Source organism: Camellia sinensis, chromosome 15 (assembly GCF_055761805.1).
Source record: "Camellia sinensis isolate YWXY chromosome 15, ASM5576180v1, whole genome shotgun sequence".
In the NCBI taxonomy this organism is placed as follows: Eukaryota; Viridiplantae; Streptophyta; class Magnoliopsida; order Ericales; family Theaceae; genus Camellia; species Camellia sinensis.
In genome coordinates, this window is record NC_138975.1 from 115,970,473 (window position 1) to 115,987,019 (window position 16,547).

A 16,547-nucleotide genomic window follows, 5' to 3' on the forward strand; every position below is an offset into this window, starting at 1 on the left:
TGTTAATTAAAATATGTATTCAAAATGTACGTTCCTAAACGCTTTCTGACAGTGCTCTATGTACCTCTACATTACTTTTCTTTAAATTAATATTTTTATTTAAATAAAAATATACGAAAATAAAGGATAAGACGATGGGATGCAAGACAGTAAAATTATTTTTTTATACAATAACTACTTATATTTGGCTAGTCACTACAATAATTTCATGAAATCGCTGCCCATTTTAGCTAAAAACGTAATATTGTTGGAGACGACATAAGAACGTCTTCAATTTATAATTTTTTTTATCAAATTTGAATTTGATAAAAAAATATTTAAAAAATTATCTCCATTTCATTTATGAAATCAAGAAAGAACCATATGATGAAATTGAGAATTCATCAAACTATAATTTGATGAAAATCTAAAAAGATGAAATATTGAAAATAATTTTCTTTTATCAAATTTGATGAAAAGAGAAATTTGAAATAAGAGATGAATTTAAAAAAAAAATTGATGAAAAAGTTGGAATAATTCTTATTAAATCAAACTTTTTTTACTTGAATTTAAAATTAAATTAGATGAAAAAATTGATGAACGGGAAATGGCCTTGAATATAACCTCCAGGCCATTCTATTTGAACCCAAAAATTATTTCAGTACGTTCAATTCAAATTTTAAAATTTTAATTCCTATTATACTCTAATGTGAATTTACTAATAAGGACAACACATATTAAATATTAAAATAAAATATTTTTTTTTTCTCATGGTACACTCTAATCAATTATATGTATTATTCCTATTCAAATCAAATCTCTTCATCTTCTTTCCCAAGTTTTAATTATTATTTTTTTCTTTTTCCTCACTTCAAAACTCTATTCCACCCCCACCAAGATTCACTATTATCATCAATATCATTATTTTTTATTATATTTGTACGGAGGCGAAATATCCTCTGCTTTCCGTACTCCTTGTACTCCAAGCTTCTCTCGACGGCGTCAACCTGGCAACACAAAAACGGTGAGCTGCCCAGCGATGGTGTGCCGGATAGACCCTCCGACGATCAAGTCAGTCCACTTGAGGAAGGAGAAGACTGATAGAGAGAGAGTATTTTCTTTTGGGGGAGAAGTTGTATACCTCTAACGTTCGTCTTCCACCATATTTCTAGGCTGGCCATGCAGCCTCAAGATTGCGCGTGCACTACCTCTGCTGTCCTTCCCTGGACAGGTGGCAATGCTCGCCTCCTACCACCTTACGCGTGTAAAGGCTTAGTCCTTCCACTAGTACACGCAGAACTGTCCAACGGTATTGAGGCGTGCGTGGAGCAGATGTCCTCTCCCTCGCGCCATTGGCCCAGGTGGCACACCTGACCGGAGTACCACGATCGGCCTATCTCTTGCGAAGAACTGTCACCACAGGCACTCAACCGAGCTATGCCCCACCAGACTGCCCCTTGGCAAAGGGGCAGAGGGGTGATGCTCATGGGCCGAGCTGGTATTGACCGGTTTATCGTGGCATACCGGTCGCGAGGCATGCCGGCCTCCGTCCATTCTACATTCATCCGAGGTTATCTGGAATCTGCCCATCTCGGCTAACTGGTCAGAGACGTGCCATTCCTCACTCGTCCATAGTTTAGCCCGAGCTACCCGTAGCCCGGTCTCGCCACTTGGTTGTGTGCCCTGCCAAATGTTTGCTAGTCGCAGCTCGGCCAGGCTTAGTTTACGCCCGGTCAGCCGATCTTTTCGACCGAGCAAAACAGACCCACCGGCCGTCTCAGTAAAGGAAATAGCACGACGCCCATGAGGTCTGTCACGACCCGCCCTATCTTAGCTCGGCCGTACAAACGGCGCAAATCTCCCCTCTTGTAACGCCCTCAAAATAATAACATTAAACCTATCAATATAGACATGCATTGATATACAAAAACTCCACATTCTTCTATTCATCAGAGTTCCATTACAAAAGTATTACATGTTAACGACAAAAGCAAATGCCCTAAAGGCTTACAGCTTTCCAAGTTAACACTTGGTTACAATAAAAGAGTACTAACTCATTTACACATTAAGCCCTTGGCTTGAATTTACATGCAATACATCAAAAAGAAATAAGACAACAAAAGTGTGTCCGCCTCTAGCCTTCCAAGCTATGTCCTTGGAGGTAGCATGCTACTTGTACCTGAAAAATGGTATTCCCATATAGGGTGAGCCACAGCCCAGTAGAGATATGCTAAACACAGTATGAGCAATGATTAAGACATTAGCAATTGATAAGTGTTCAATTTCCATAAACCAATTCATAATCCATTTCCATTTCTTATCAATTTCACAATTTCCATCAATGGCTCAGAACCTGGCCAACTACTTATATGAGACCAAGACTCATATTAAACGTTTTCCATTTTTACAATAGATAAACACACGGGTATATCAATATCTCAACAGATAAGCATACAAGCTATATCCACATTTCGACAGATATGCATATTAGCTATATCAACACTTCCCATGACAAGCATATGAGCCGTATCAACACTTCCAATGACAAGCATATGAGCTGTATCAACACATTATCTGACAAGCATATGAGCTGTATCAGTGGAGTCCATCCTCTATCTCCTCCCAAACAACATCCGGTTTAGAGGTCCATCCCCTATCTTCCCCTAAACCGTGGAGTACATCCCCTATCTCCTCCCACACACACAATGCATATATACACAAAGGTCATATACACAATCAATCAATACATAACATTAATGTATTCTATCAACCGTCATACTCTATGACATATCCAATTGATTAGTTTTAGTTTGCCTAATCATCATGCATTGTCTACAACAATCAAAACTACCCTCCACCGGTAGCCCAAGCAATTATTTCTAAACAGATAATAAAAGCTCCAACAGATAAAATATCAATGGTTTCAAAAGTGGGCGATTAACAAATCCAACTCCACTATTCTACCATATAATGAGTCAACTTCATTATTTCCAACTCAATTCCAAATATCAACATTTTTCCCAAATTAATTATACCAATTAATTTACACAACGAATTAAGGCTTTCTCCCCCATTTTCCAATATTGACCCAATGGTCCATATATCAACAATCAACATCAATACCGCTATTTTGAAACTCAAAATACTCATTTTAGAATCAAAATAATAAAACCCTCTTTGACATTTTGAAACCCTAAGTCCCAAAATTTCCCAACTTCAACACTTAATCAAAATCACCAAAAATCTATGTTAAAGACCATAAAAGTGAGTAGGAATCCCTACCTCAATTTCGGAGCCCAAGAGGAGAAGATGTAGAAAACTAAAATGCTCCAAACTCCAAGATTCACGGATCAAAACGAAGCCCTCGACGATCAACACAACTTTTACAAAGGGCAAAGGGAAGGAAAGTACTCTAACTAGATCAAACCCTAGAGAGAAGGGAGTTTCTAGAGAGAGAGGCTCTCAAAATATCTTTTTAGAAAGTAGGAGAGAGAGAGGAAGTGTAGAAAGTGATTCAAAAATGCCTAGCTGCCCTCTGTTATACGACATTCCCGCTCGAGCGGAAAACACAACGCTCGAGCGTCAAGAACAAAAATCTGGACACGCTCGAGCGCAATAAGGCCCGCTCGAGCGCCAAGACACAAGAATAAAGCACTCCCGCTCGAGCGCAAAAACCAATCCGCTCGAGTGTAGATTCCCCCTTCCCAGAACTTATAACCAGAAGTACTAACCGCTCGAACGCCAACAAACCCGCTCGAGCGTAAAGAAACCCGCTCGAGCGCAGAAATCACATCTGCAGAAGTTTTGCAGGAACACAAAATACTGGAGGTATGCAATCCCCGCTCGAGCGCAAGAAGACCCGCTCGAGCGGATCGCCTAAAAACTGAACAACAAGGAATTGGAACCAAGGCCTAACCAACCTGTAATAACCCTGTTCAAAACATCCTAAAACTCAATCAAGTGGAATTAAAGGACGACAACAAGATAGATACCACTACCAACTTCACGGAACCGAGTCTGAAATACAACAGAACAGTAAAGGGACAACCGGGATCGCTATACCTCTCAATATTATTAATTGCAAATAGAAGAAAGTTTGAACAAAATCAAACAATGGATGAGAGTAATAATCAAAATAGTTTTTTGAAATAACCCATCAAAGAAGAGGTAAGTATTCACATAAATATCAAAATACAATTATTGATTTCTGTATTTTTTTTACATAAAAGTAAATATTCAGCTTGTTTTTCGTTATTATTGTTTGGACTTTCAAAACCGAATAATTTCACTTTTTCGATTTTGAAAGTTCGAACAATAATGACGAAAAAAGGCTGAATATTCGTCGTCCTCCTTCGCCGATGCTTTTTCACTAGTGTTGGGTTTTCTAATCGTATTCCATATATGTACGTGAACAAAAGAAAGGTTTTTCAAAAGTAATTTGAAGTTTTTAATTTGTTTTATTTGGGTGTACCTCAAAGGGTAATTTCAAAAAAAAAAAAAAAGAAGAGATGTACCAAGAATTGTAATCCTAAAAAATAATTTAATTGGGTGTACTAAGAAATTGGATTCACATAAAAAAAATTTGAGTGTAAATAAAATCTCCCATGATCTCCTAATGAGTTTATAAAAAAAACACAAGCCCAAAATCTGTGCTGTCTGTGCAACACGTTCAACAATTGGATCATTACTAAACAAAAACTTAAACTTGTGCTTTTGTGCAATTTACTGAAACTACGGCATTAATATAGGTTTTATTGGAATTAAGATAAATAAGCGCTTTGGGCTTGGCTCATAAAATTTACAAAACTTAAAAACCCAAAAAACAAAAACAAAAAAAATGAATAAATAATAATCATACTGGCCTTTGACTGGTGAGCATTAGGCCCAGTGGCTCGGCCCTTGGTTGCCTCCCCTACAAAATTTTAAAAAATAAAAAAGGTCGAGTTCAAATCCCCTCTGTTCGTGTAAGTATTTGAACAAATAACACGACAATTATGTCTACAATAAATAACTACAAATAAGTGATAAATATTAATAATTAAAATTATATTTTTTTATAAATTATAATAATTTTTAAAAAGGCAAACTTTACTTTAACCCTCTATGGTTTGTTCCATGTGTGGTTTACCTCTCTAATATTTAGAAATGATTACATAACCCTCACGTGGTTCGTGGATTGAAATGTACCGTTAAATATTTTATCTAATGTAACTACAACTGTGAAACACGTGGCATATATAAGGGGTTATATGCTCATTTTCAAAGTTCAAGCGGTAAATTACACATTGAATAAAGCACCGGGGGGGTTAAAATGCACTTTATCTGCCATACAAATGACTAAAATATAGGAGTATTTTAATCTTTTTAATTAAATCATTAACGGATTTAACGATACACTTCAGTGCACAAATCACAAGGAAGTTATGTGATTATTTTCAAACGTTAAGAAGATAAATTGCACATGACCCAAATTATAAGCATATAAAATGAAATTTGCCCTTTTTAAAAATTATTGCTTAATCCTAATTTTTACTAAATTTTTCCAGTCCTGTAAGAAACCAGTAGAGGGAAGGGATTTGCCCGCCCCTTATCACCACCCTGCCTAATATATTTTTATGTATATATATTTGTACGGGAGGCAAATATTCATCGCTTTATGTACTTCTCGTGTCCAAGCTTCGCTTCTTTCCGAGTGACCTGGGAACACAAAGACAATGAGTTACCCCGTGGTGTGCTGCTAGAAAAACCCTCCAACGGTTAAGTTAGCACACTAAGGGAGAAGAAGAGAAAGAGAGAGAGACAAATGGGTAGGTAGCTCTGATAATCAGATGTTCTAGACCTTTGCATGGAGGCGCAAAACCATTTATATAATTTCTGCGCACTCCTCTCTGTCTATCATCCTCCTGACTCGTGGATATGTTCCCCTCTTACCTTCTTCCACGTGTAAGTGCAAATACTGCCAAGACCAAATGGCGAAACCGCCTAATGGTATTGACCCGTACTATTGGCAAGTTTTCCTCCTCGCAATCCAATTAGGCCATGTAGCGGCTCTTGCCGTGCTATCCATGACCCGATGCAAAGCCATTTACCAACTTCCATCAATCGGCTCAGCTCCAAGTTGTCCAACCAGTCAACCGCAGCTCGGCCAAATGTTGCTCGGTCCATACAGAGGATGGTGTCATTAGCTCGGACCATCCTTAGGTTGGTCGATTTCATATGTAGCCCGATCATTTGTTCGGTGTAAATTCCCCTCAATTGCACACAGCTCCACCCACACTTCTCGACCGAGCACATGCATAGCTCGGTCCATTCTGCTAATTGGATTTTTCCCTCTCAGTTACCCCTTAATTCCGTCCGCACCCGTGTGACCGGAATTACATTACTAGGCTGGGCTAGACTCTTTGCTCAGTGGTTCGCCTTGCTCGGTTGTTGGCCTTTAATCCTTTTTGTTGTAACACAATTGAGATTACTCAACTTCAGCTTATTTAGTGTTCAACATTGGGATAGTTCGGTTATGACATTCAAATGCCCCTTTTTTTTTTCTTTTTTATCTTGACCCACCCATATACTGTATCCTGGCCCCCATCACGGCATGACTTTTAATTGACGCAAATATTTTCAACTTTGCATTTGGTGGAATGGGTGTAGGGCCAGAAACTTAACTTTACAATACCAAACCAATTTTATAATAAAAATGCTTAGTGGGTCAAGCCTTGCATGATCATGGAATAAATTTCCTCACTTGGAAATATTGCCGTGCACTTTTTCAACAACAAACATATTAATTAATTTGTTTGTGTTTGGAGGTCCCACCATGAAACTTTGAGAATCTCTTGCTTTGATCATGTGTTAATTAAGAGCCCACGTAGCCATTTTCCAAAAATTTCCCCTATGCAGCACTGAGAAGCAAAGACCAATCCACTACTGGTTTTGGAAAACAAAAACTGAGGGCCATCCAAACCAGCTACCAACCGAATTTAAAATAACTTTAAATTCCGACCATCACCCCACGTGATAGCAGCAACAATAAACAACTTTGCAGCTGGTCAATGCTCATTTCGCGTGCTATTAGCAATGTATGGACATCATCATACTCTCCAAAAAAGAGACCATCATATTGCCAATACACCGAAGCCGAAGCACAGACAACCCATTATAGCCAGATTATCTTAACCTCTTATAGTTCTCTACCTCAATTCATTTGCTACAACTCTGGTGAAAGTTTCACCACATGCCGGTGAATCAACAGCGAGCAAAACAAACTTAACATTAGCAACCCATCGTAACGAGAAGCCATTTCTGGTGAACCAAACCAAAACCTGGCAGCACACGACGTTACCAGCTACCACCACCTCGAAAGCTAAAAAACCCCAAGGGACAGTGACACCCACAACCCAAATACAAACCCAACATTTATGTCATTATTAAGAGACCATATTTTCTTACAGTTAGAACACTTCTTTTTACAAGACTGCCATAGTCACTGGAATAAAGATGACAACCGAAGTTGCAACACTCTAAAGCACAACAGACCCATGTAGTTCTATTCGTCTAACAAATTCTCGTTGTAGCTCTCACGACTGGGCTGCCCGTTGTAGCCCCAAATCCATATTGAATTCGATACTATTGCTCTATGGCCGAGCTGGAACAGAGTTTTCTCATAACCGAGCTACTTTCCATTAGATAGCCACCTGCCCTGTAGCTGAGCTAATTTTCCATTCTCATCATTTAAGCTGAGCTGAACGAAAGTGGAACAAAATATTGCAGATGCTCTATAACCGAGCTAGTGAACGACTTTATATCCTGATCGTGCTATTTGCTCCAGTCCTAAATTTGGATAAATTTCAACATTGCTCCTCTATAGCCGAGCTAAACTCCAATTTTGGATTATAGGCTGACCTTAACATGCTGAAGTCTTTTCACAGCTCTATTTCCAAGCTAGGATCAAACCAAACGCCCAACTCTTACCTCATTACCGAGCTAGTGACCTCAACAATACTTTTTCCTTTAGTTTCAAAGTCAAGCTAGAAATAATGCCCCTGCTCAAAAACTGAGCTAATTCTGTCGTACAAACTTCAAACAAATATTCAACCTTTACTTTGCTGAGCTTAATCTAATTTTAAGCAATAAATGCACATGATTGAACAAAACATCAACTTTTCCTTTTGTTGAGCTAAAACTACTCTATGCAAGGAAATCATTTGGACAAAACACCATCTTTCCCTCTTTTGCGGAGCTACATTTGCTCTAGGCGGGAATTTCACTATGTTTAACAAATTACAAACTCCTCCTCTTGTTGAGCTGGATCTGCTCTAAGCAAGGAATTCACTTAGTTGGACAAATCACCAACTCTACATCTTGCCGAGCTGAATCTGCTCTAAGCAAGGAATTCACTTAGTTGGACAAATCACCAACTCCCCCTCTTGCAGAGCTAGATCTACTCTAGGCAAGGAATTCACTTGGTTGGACAAATCACTAACTCCCCCTCTTGCTGAACTGGATTTGCTCTAGGCAAGGAATTCACTTAGTTGGACAAATCACCAACTCCCCCTCTTGCTGAGCTGAATCTGCTCTAAGCAAGGACCAATTTTTCACATGCCGGGCTTTATTTGTTCCGGCAAGGATCAATTTTTTCTCTTTTCGGGCTCAATTTGCCATAGACAATGAATTAATTAAGTTGGACAAGACCCCTTCTTTTCCTCCTATTGAGCTTACTCTGCTTCGGCAAGGTCAAAGTTTCCCTCTTGCCGAGCGTATTCAGCTTCGGCAAGAAATTCCAAAGTTGATCAAAACTGTCAACAAACCTCTTGTCGAGCAAAATCAGCCCGACGAGGAATTTCAAAGTTGATCAAAACCATCAACAAACCTCTTACCGAGCAAAATCCGCTTGGTAAGAATTCCAAAGTTGATCAAAACCATCAATAAACCTCTTACCGAGCAAAATTCACTCGATAAGGAATTCCAAAGTTGAACAAAACACCAACTTTTATCTTGTCGAGCAAAAATCAGCTCGGTAAGGAATTCTAATCCATCAAGATGATTGTCAGTTACCCCTTGGACCATGATAAATCTGCTTGGCGAGGCAAAAATACAACAATTTTCAAGAAAATTGTCTACTTGTTTCATTGTGCCAATGGCAAAAAGCGTTACAAAAATAGAGTTACGAACAAAACTTTAGATTGGCAGAGTTTGATGTTCTGGAAATAGATTGACCATTTATATTCTGCGAGTTTTATGCCTATTTGCCTCGGCCTTCTTACTAACACCTTCCAAAATTGAACTCCCTCGATCTCTTCCATTGTGATTTGCATGGCCATTCTCTTGTCCGAATGCATGAACCTTTTCCATTACACTCTTGTCCTCTACTACCGGACTTGTCGTCATAATAGTTGTGGCTGCATTGTCTTTGATTCGGATGTGCTCATTAATGTGTTGCATAAGCAGTTCCATGGTCAATGGTTGATTCTTTGTGAGCTAGTCTCTCAGTTGATGTCCAACTGGAAGACCACGCTTATACCGAGTGATTGCAAGGTTGGTCGGGTAATCAAGGATCTCGTTGAAAGTCTCCAAATACTTAGCGTTATACGCCTTCAAAAATTCGTCAAGCTCCATCTTTACTCCCAAGAGATGATCAACTTTCTTGGGCGTTTTGGTGTTTGTCTTGAATTTGGTGACAAATGCCTCTACCAACTATTGACACCCCTCAATGCTCTCTTTCAACAGCCTTTCGAACCATTTTAGGCCCAATTTGCCTAATTTCAATGGAAAAATATGGCACGTCAATGCTTCGTTCCACCTGTGTCTAGCCATACTTTGCCGGAAAATGGCTCACGTGCATATAGGGATCTGTCTTTCCGTTATAGAGCATGAACTTGGGCTAGTGGAATCCAGTCGGGAGCGGCATGTTCTCTATCTCAATGGAAAAAATGGTGGCACTTAGCCTTACCAACTCCCTGTCTAGTGGCACGTGGGCCGCCAAGCGTGGTGGTGGCATTACGACCTCTTTACTGGCTCGCGCTTCGGGGCCTAACAGTTGTAGTGTCGGTACCCTCTGTGCCTCGTGCCGGCGCACTCGCTCTTCCAAGACATCCTTGAGGTCCCCTGATCGATCGGAGTAAGAGTTTCTCGACGTCGTTGGTAGACATGAATGTTGATAGCTGTTGTCTCTAGTGCGAGATAATACAGCTAGTGCAACTAAGTCGCCAGCTCTAAAGCTCCTTATGATAGAGAGTGAATGAGTAAGTCGCTTACTCCAACTGCTAGAGTGTTGGGACTAGGCGCGCTCACTATGGTTTTCCACGCTAGTAACGCACTTTCCTTTTAGTTGGCATTTCATGGCCTTTATCTCTATCGCCATCTTCTTGATAATGGCATCTTGATCCCCTAGCTTGCTCTCTAGGTGTTGAGTGTTGGATTTTCGCCATCGGTAATGCCCTTTAGGGTTTCGAGAGCACCCAGAGCTCCTTGCATGTTTGTCTCGCGCTTCTCTAGAAAGTCCTCTGGTGCACGAGACGGTCTTCAAATCGGCCATTGTTAGAATGGCGGGCAAGCCATCTCAACGCCGAACTGACTCAGGAGTGATACTGTCGACAATGGACTTTAGAACGTCATCGTTGTTCGCCATGGATGGTGATCAAAAAACTTGGAGGACAAGGTTTTGTCTGTCAAAGATTTCCCACAAACGACGTCAATTGTACGGGAGACAAATATTCGTCGCTTTCCGTACTTCTTGTGTCCAAGCTTCGCTTCTTTCCAAGTGACCTAAGAACACAAAGAAGGTGAGCTACCCGGCAGTGTGCTGCTAGAAAAACCCTCCGATGGTCAAGTTAGCACACTAAGAGAGAAGGAGAGAGAGAGAAAAAGAGAGAGAGAGAGACAAATATGTATGTAGCTTTGATAACTAGATGTTCCAGACCTGTGCATGGAGGCGCAACACCGTTTATATAGTTTCTACGTGCTCCTCTCTGTCTGTCCTCTTCCTGACACGTGGATATGTTTCCCTCTTACCTTCTTCCACGTGTAAGCGTAAATACTGCCAAACATCAAATAGCAAAACCGTCTAATGGTATTGACACGTACTGTTGGCGGGTTTTCCTCCTCGCAATCCAATTGGGCCACGTAGCGGCTCTTGCCGTGCTAACCATGACCCGGCGCAAAGCCATTTACCAACTTCCATCAATCGGTTCAACTCCGAGTTGTCCAATTGGTCAACCGCAACTCGGCCAAATGTTGCTCGGTCCATACAAAGGATGGTGTCATTAGCTCGGACTATCCTTAGGTCGGCCGATTTCATATGTAGCTCGGTCTTTTGTTCGGTGTAAATTCCCCTCAATTGCACACAGCTCGACCCACACTTCTCGACCGAGCACATGCATAGCTCGGCCCATTCTGCTCATTGGATTTTTCGCTTTCAATATTTATATGTAATTTAATTTGTTAAGTATAATATGACTACAATAACAAACTATATATTTGTCATCTTTAATCTTTTTAACTTTTATAACTTATCGATTGTTATTTCTCATATATAATGTTATCTCTCTCTTTTAATTTCACTCATTCTTTTAAGTTAACAAATTATCCTGACATCTCTCATGTCCCCTTCTTGTCACCTCTCTAATTTATTTATCCCAATCGAGAAGGGGCCAGGGATGGGACACCCTAAAGCCAACCTCACTCTATTACCATCCCTTATATTCATCACAAAATTGTACATAATGAGTCACTCCATTTTACATTATTTTATCACTTTTAAATAAGAAATATCTTTTGTTACTTTTAAATAATAAAGATTTTAATAGAGAGAGTTAAGCCTCTTCTATAAATTAAGCCCCCTTCTAAAATCTAAATTAGTTATGAGTAACAAAACCCAACTATAATTTGGTTACAGTAATAGCACCATGACAATCACACCTGTCAATCAACGCTTATCTTTGAATGCTCAAGAATGTCACACTCAACTCAATTATATGCTTTATGCTGGTGCTTTATATATTTATTGATAATGCAGTTTGGTTGGGAGAAGATAAGTCAGGTTGATCCAAGCGTTTCACAGGTTGACTGTCTTTCGTCTTCCTAATTGTACCTACAACCAATCCAATAGGTAGGTTCCGAAATGGGGGTGGTTTGGACCCTGCTGGCCTATGCCTATCATTTATATATATTGACTACAATTTTTTATCCATTACTTTGTGCAACAAGGTCGCGTTTGTTTGATTGTAGTATATTATTTTTTATGAGATTAGGTTTCGTTTGGAAAATTGACTATTTTAGTAGGTTATTTTAGTTTTTAACTATTTTAGTAGATTAAAATTTTTGTGTTTTAAAAGATGGTTGGATTTTTTTTATAGTTGTATGTGATGTTTGTGAGAAAAAAAGTGAAATGATTATGGATTTAATGTGACATTTTATTGACTATTTTAACTTATTTTGTCTTTTTATAAATTCTAGCCAAAAACAAAAACCCACTTACCAAATGAGATTATTTATAGGATTGTGAGAGATAAAATTATACCATGAAATTAGATGAAATAAGGATTGTATATATAATAGAATTATGGATAAGATTGTTGTGAGGGATAAGATTATATCATGGGATAATAAACAAGATAAATAATTGGATAAAATGAGTGAGATATTATATTTGCTTAGGATAAAATAAAAAGATATAATTATTTTTGACTGAAGGATGGATAAAGAGGCTTCATTCTTCTAATACCACATTACCTATGATATTATTTAATCCCTTTATTTTTTTCTATTTTATTATCCATATCAGTACTACAATTATCCAAAATTTAATATGCAAAACAAACACTAGAATTATCAGTGAGATCCACATGTTTCTCATCTTTAATTCCATATCCCTTTTCCCACAATCAAATACCAAATTAACTAGCGGTAACCCGTGTGATGCACGGAAAAATAGACTATATATATTTTGTGTGATAAATAAATCATCTTAATCTTAAATTATATCTTAACAGTGACAAGCCATAGTATTAAGCCATCTAGGTAGATGTTAATAATAATTAACCCACAAAATTTTACAATAAAATTTGATATGCATAAGAAATTATTAATTATAAAAATTGTTGAGAATAATAGTATCACAATCACTTGATAACATAAATAACTTGTATCAAACTAAACTAAACTAAACTAAACATTAAAAGAGAGAAATTCTATAAGCTCAGAAAAGTTATCATAAATTTACTTGGACTTTTAAATCAGTGGTGTATATTATTATTATGGAATCAAATTATGAATAAATATCAACTTTTAAATATAATTTATAAGTAGTTTTTAAAAAATTTAATCTAAGTTTGTTGCCTTGCTTATAAAAAGACCTTCTCAAACAAATCATTAATTGATTATATTAGCAACTCTCTATCTTTGATTTCCTATATCAACGACACACTCATATCATATCAAAGTATAAATCATTCTCCATAATTTGAATAATACTTGCATAGTTCCTACGTCATTTTAAAAAAATTAATCAAGATAAGAATGTCATAGTATTATAAAAATTATATAAGAGAATAGTTTTAATCCATTTTATTTATAAAAAAATGATAAAAAAATTATTTGAATTGTACTTGAAAAATATAACAAACGATAGCTTTAATCATTATATACCAAAAAAAAAAATTATATCGGTTACTCAACGAAAAAATGGTCGAATACAAATAGAGTCATGAACATTGAATTAAATCATATGGGCTCTAAATTGATAGTATAATTTAGCAAATCAACTAATAATAACATAGAGATATTGACAAATATGTAGTACTTCCCTATCATCTTTGTATTATATTCATTAATTTCATGTATTATATGAAAGTTTTATTCGTCTCGATCCTTCAATAAAATAAGGATCAAGAAAATAAATTTGATAAAAAATTGATTCTAAACTTAATTATTGAAAAAACAAAAATTTCAAAGAGAGAATTTAGAGATGGGATTGAAGAAATACTATAACGAATGGCAGCCTCATAAAAAAATTAAAAAAAAAATCATAATAATGATCTAATGCAAATTATTTTTAATAACTAATAGAAAGAATCTCAAATTATTACCTTTTATAAATATAGTGAAGAAAATTAATTTTGTGAGATTTTTGTACTACCACCATGTAGCCATTATTATTTCATTATTAATACTATTCTCATGCAGAGCAATATTTTTTTTTAATAATCTTTATCATTTGGTAGATAATAACGAATAATAAAAATTATCAAGAGAATGTTAAGAATTTAATAGGAGATAAGAAGTTATAGATAAGGGCATTTCATAAGATAAAAAATTTAAAATAAAAAAAGATAATATGTGATAGGAGAAAAAAAAAAGAGTAAATCAAAATAAATATTTAGATATATATGTTTTTGATAGATATATAGATTAACAAATCATATTTTTAATTTTTAATTTTTGATAGATATATATGTTTTAAATTTTTTGAAAATCAATTATTTAATCTTTATCTTTATTTATAGGCCACGAAATTAATCTTTATAAATTATTTATCAATTTTTACATGTTTATTTATCTATAAGTCATGAAATTATTTTTTTTAAATAATTTTTAAAATTTTTATCTTTATTCATAGGTCATGAAATAAATTTTCATAAATTATTTATGAATTTTTTTATGTTTATCTATAATGAAATTAATTAAAGTACGAAATGAAAGGGAAAAAAAGAGAGACTGATTTTGTTTTTTTTTTTTTTAAAAAAAAGAAATCAATTATTTAATCTTTATCTTTATTTGTAGGCCATGAAATTAATTTTTATAAGTTATTTATCAACTTTTATTTGTTTATTTATGGGAAGAAATTTTAAATTATTTATAAGTTATGAAATTAATTTTTTTAAAATTAATTGTTTATTTTTTTATCTTTATCTGTAGATTATAAAATTAATTTTCAGTTTTTATATGTTTATCTATATGGAGGAATTTTAAAATTCAAATCTTTATCTATAAGTAATGAAATTAATTTTAATTTTAATTAATCAAACAAATAAAAAATGAAGAAAAATAGAAAACATGAAAGGCAATCAAAGAAGGTTGCCACGTAGGAAAGAGAGTGTTTTAAAATTATGAGAATTTAAGAATAAATATTTAGAAGCTTTTGACAAAACAATTACATTTGGTTATATATATAGTAGAGATAGATAGATACCCTCTAAAAAAATAAATAAATTACCCAATTAATACTTTCCTGGACCCGAATATGTCCTTCACATTCAATGCCTCTTTTTATACTTCAACCAAACATTACCCAATAGTGTATATTATCCTATCTTACAGTGAGCCGGTCTAGAAACTTGACTATTTTAGTTATTGTTTTGAATTTTTAACTATTTTAAATTAGTTAAAAAAATTATATTTCAGATGATAGTTGGTTTTTTATTGTAGTTGATTGATGATTGTTAGAGAAAAAATAAAATAATTATAGTTTGAATGTGACATTTTATCTTATTAATTATTTAACTTATTTTATTTTTATTGATTATTTTAGTCAAAAACATAATTCCGCACAACCCCAAGTAGAGGCCTGGAGTTCAAACTTCCTGTGCAGTGTTGGGGCAATCCAAATTTCTTTTCTTCGCTTTTGTTTTTTAGATTTAGGTTGTATAATTTGTTATAAAAAATTAAAAAATATATTTTATTAATTTTTTATGTACAATTTTTTTTAATTTTTAATAAAAAATATTTTAAAATTAATATAAAGTGATTTGTGTTATTTATTTTAAGGAGACTTACCACCCAATCCCCTTAATCAACCTTATTTACCTACAAGTCTTTTCTTTTTTTTTTTTTAAATTTTATTTTACCTATCAATAACTTAAAAAAAAGTGTTGAGGCAACATAAACATTTTAAAACTTAGGTGCTGTTTGATTCACTATACTAAAATGATCATTTCATTAAAAAATCTATTTCCATATTTGATTAATTAAAAAAATAATAAAAATTATATTATAAATGAAATCATAAATCATCTGAAATCATCCTTCACCTATAAGTTATAAAATATTTTTAAATTAATATAAAATGATTCGTGTTGTTTATTTTAAAGAGACTTACAATCCAGTTCTATTAATCAAACTTATTTCTGGAAAAGTTTTTTAATTTTTATTTTTTACCTATCAATATCTTCAGAAAATATTGGGGCAAAATAAACATTTTAAAACTTAGGTGGTATTTGGTTCACCAGAATGAAATAATTATTTCATTAAAAAATCTATTACGATATTTGATTAATTAAAAAATAATAAAAAATACATTATAAATAAAATCATAAATCACCTTAAATGATCATTCACTACTCTCCCTATTCTAGTCCAATACATGTTTCATTCTAATAAATCAATATTAAAAAAGGCTATAGAATTTATAAGCATTTAAATTCATCGTATGATACTTATCCCTAATTCAAATTAAAAAATTCACTTTATTTGATTTTGAGTTTTCAAAAATAATTTTTTGAATTTTCAATTCGTATTTTCATATTTTTAATAATTTTTTACAATATTTTAATCATTTTTTAAAATTTTTTTTGATC